This window comes from Bombina bombina, chromosome 7 (genome assembly GCF_027579735.1).
Source record: "Bombina bombina isolate aBomBom1 chromosome 7, aBomBom1.pri, whole genome shotgun sequence".
NCBI classification, from domain to species: domain Eukaryota; kingdom Metazoa; phylum Chordata; class Amphibia; order Anura; family Bombinatoridae; genus Bombina; species Bombina bombina.
Window position 1 is genome coordinate 579219657 of NC_069505.1, and position 4073 is coordinate 579223729.

The following is a 4073-nucleotide window of genomic DNA, read 5'->3' on the forward strand; positions in this document are numbered from 1 at the left end:
AGCCAAACAAATTGGAGACAGTGTATGGTGGTAATTTTTCAATTTTCAGTTTTACACACACACTGCTTTTTTACTCTAATTTAGGAGATCCTGTTGTAAGTTATTGCAAAGAAAAAGTCTGGAGCAGTAAAAGTAAAAAAAATAAAAAATATTCAGGAACAGTAAATGTAAAAAAAATTAAAATTTCACCAATGTATGGTAGCGTTTAAAGCAGTCACCAATGCAGAGTCCAGGTTGTCCAGGGCAATCAGGACAGTAGAATATGGTATCCTTTCTCAGCCCCCTTTTATAGCAGACTCTGCATCTTTTTTGTGGTTTCTGCTGTGTGGTAGTATGAGGAATTTTAAAAATAAAGTGGGTAGCCCCAACTCTGCTTTCCCCCATCACCGCCTGGGGAGCAGGTGCATCTTGGTACAAAATCACCGAAATGACCTGGAGCTGGAACTGCAAAAAAGTGAGTTTCATTTCGAGATTTGCTTTTTTGTTCAACAAGAAAGCGTTGTAGGTTGCAATTTGCATAAGATAAATTGCAACCTTTTTGTACCAGGCCCTTGTCTTCCGCATAATTAGGTAGGGTTGAAGCAGCTGATCTGCCAGATCAACCCCACCCATATGCCGGTTATAGGCCTTGATGCACACTGGCTTGTTTGTGACCTCAGCTGTGCCACGTACAGAGACCTCCACAGTCCTTTCAGTGTGGATGGTGCTGAGAAGGTATACATCCTTCTTGTCTCTATATTTGACTGCCAAGAGTTCCTCTTGGCGCAGAGCTGAGGTCTCCCCCCTTCGTAGCCGGGTGCGTGACAGTTGCTCTGGAAATCCTATGCGGTTCTTACGGATAGTACCGCAAGCTACTGTATCAAAACAATACAGTAGTTTGAATAAAAGGACACTTGTATAGAAATTATCAAGATACAAGTGGTACCCTTTGTTCATTAGGGGTTGAATTAGGTCCCAGACAATCTTGCCACTGGTTCCCATATGTTCTGGGCAACCTGGAGGGTCAAGCTGGGTATCCTTTCCCTCATACACCCGGAAGGCCTGAGTATACCCACTGTCACTCTCACAGAGCTTATACACTTTCACTCCATACCTGGAGCGCTTGGAAGGAATATACTGCTTGAATCCCAGCCTTCCCTTATACTTCATCAGGGATTCATCTACGCAGATATTCTTTCCAGGTGTATAAGCCTCTGCAAACCTGGCAGTGAAGTGGGTTATCAGGGGGCGGATCTTGTACAGCCTGTCAAATTGGGGATGCTCCCTAGGGAGGCAAAGGCTGTTGTCATTAAAATGCATGAAACGAAGTATCATTTCATACCTTTGCCTAGGCATAGACTGTCTGTAAATGGGGGTACAGCAGATGGGGCTAGTGCTCCAGTAGGAGCGGATGGATGGCTTCTTGATTATGCCCATCAGCATTGTGAGTGCCCAGAATTTTAGAAATTCTGACACGTCAATGGGGGCCCATTGCTGCTTTGCCCAAAAAGACTGAGGCTTAGCAGCACGGAATTGCTGGGCATACACATTAGTTTGGGAGACAATGTTCCCCAAAACATCATCCCCCATAAAAAGCTGCATAAATTGAAGGGGGGTAAATCCTGTGACATCCAGATTGATGCCAGGATTTTCTGTGAAAGGAGGGATATCTGGCCTCTGGAGATTAGGCACTACCCACTCCTCAGCAGCTGGAGCAACACGTCTCCTTCTGGCAGGGGGCTCAGAAGCCACAGATACATCACTAGCACTAGATTCATTTCTAGATACACTTATTTCACTAGATGATGTATCTGAGCACTGACCAGGGTCAAAATCAGAGCCTGCGTCAGAGGCAGAGGCCTCAGAATCTGAAGCCAGGATGGCATAAGCCTCGTCAGCAGTATAAAAACGCTGTGCCATTATAAATATATATTAATGCCTAAAGCAGTGATCTACACACAGAAGGGGTTAATGGCTTTTACAAACAAATTAAATAGCAGTGATATCAATGCCTAAAGCAGTGATCTGCGGCACAAAAGGGGTTAATGGCTTTTACAAACAAATTAAATAGCAGTGATATCAATGCCTAAAGCAGTGATCTGTTGCAGAAAAGGGGTTAATGGTTTTTACAAACAAATTAAATAGCAGTGATATCAATGCCTAAAGCAGTGATCTGCGGCACAAAAAGGGGTTAATGGCTTTGGGTCTTACAATAAAATTAATCAATGCCTAAGCAGTGATCTACGCACAGAACCTACGTTAATGGCTCTTACAAAAAAATTTAAATTAATGCTTAAGCAGTGATAAAGCAGTTATCTGCAGCACAAAAGGGGTTAATGGCTATTATAATAGACTTTGGGTCTTACAGTAAAATTAAAATTAACAAATTAAATAGCAGTGATATCAATGCCTAAAGCAGTGATCTACGATATAAAATAGGGTAAATGGCTTTTACAAAAAAAAAAAAAAGCAGTGATATCAATGCCTAAAGCAGTGATCTGCTGCAGAAAAGGGGTTAATGGCTTTTACAAACAAATTAAATAGCAGTGATATCAATGCCTAAAGCAGTGATCTGCGGCACAAAAAGGGGTTAATGGCTTTGGGTCTTACAATAAAATTAATCAATGCCTAAGCAGTGATCTACGCACAGAACCTACGTTAATGGCTCTTACAAAAAAAATTAAATAAATTTAAATAAATGCCTAAGCAGTGATAAAGCAGTTATCTGCAGCAAAAAAGGGGTTAATTGCTATTATAAGAGACTTTGGGTCTTACAATAAAATTAAATAAATATTAACCACCGCCTAAAGCAGTGATCTGCGCACAGAAGGTGTTAATGACTCTTAGAAGAGCCTGTATATCAATGCAGTGATATCAACGCCTAAAAATATTAACTATAATCAATGCCTAAAGCAGTGATATAAAAAATTAATAAAAAAAATTATATTTTTAAATTAACCCCTAAAAAAATGCAGACAGCAAAAAAGGTGCTGCTGTGTGCTCCTGTGCAAGATCAATGCTTATGCAGAGATCAATGGCACAGATGGGGTTAAAAATGATATATTATATTATATATATATATATATATATATACCAACAACAGAGTGGCTCTGAAAAGAGCCTTTGGGTCTGATATTATTCAAAATTTAAATGCAATGGCACTCTCCCTCTCAATACAGATCTGTCTCTCTCCTTCACTAAACAACAAGTGAGGAGAGGGAGGCAGATCCATGGTGGTCATAGTCAATATTTACAAATATTGACTTGATCAACCAAATGGTGATCACTCTAACAAGTGATCACATTTAGAGGCAATTTCTGATTGGATGTTACTAGCCTGCCTCTAATGATGAGGCAAGCTAGGAACACCCTCCAGACTGAAGCCATGCCCTTAGAAGGGCAGCACCCGGCACCATCTTGCCTGCAGACACCATCTTGTCTGCAGGCAAAGTATATAACATTTAATTTTATTTAAAATGTTCCCTTTTTTTTATTTTATTTTTTTTTAAAAAAACATCATGTGCTGAGTGCCTTTACCCAACAAGTCACTCAGCATGTCAGGGGCCAGCATCGGAAGCGATCAAATGCTTCCGATGCACTAAACTGCCGGGAGTTTAAGATCTGAAGCTCCCCGGCAGTTTAGTTACGTATTGCACAATGCCTCAACATGCAGGCATTGTAGCAATACGGTTAGAGCAGCTGAAGCGATCACTGATCGCCTGCAGTGCTCGTTTTACTGGCTGACGTACCAGGTACGTCAATTGTCATTAAGTGACAGTTTTTCACTGACGTACCTGGTACGTCAGCTGTCACTAAAGGGTTAAAATGTTTTCTTAACTGCATTGAAATTATTAAGCACTGGATTATTGTCTAATTGAAATCTTTTTAATAAAGTTATTTCTCTTGTAAGGTGTATCCAGTCCACGGGTTCATCCATTACTTGTGGGATATTCTCCTTCCCAACAGGAAGTTGCAAGAGGACACCCACAGCAGAGCTGTCTATATAGCTCCTCCTCTAACTGCCACCCCCAGTCATTCTCTTGCAACTCTCGACAAGATAGGAAGTATAAGAGATATGTTGTGACTTAGTGTAG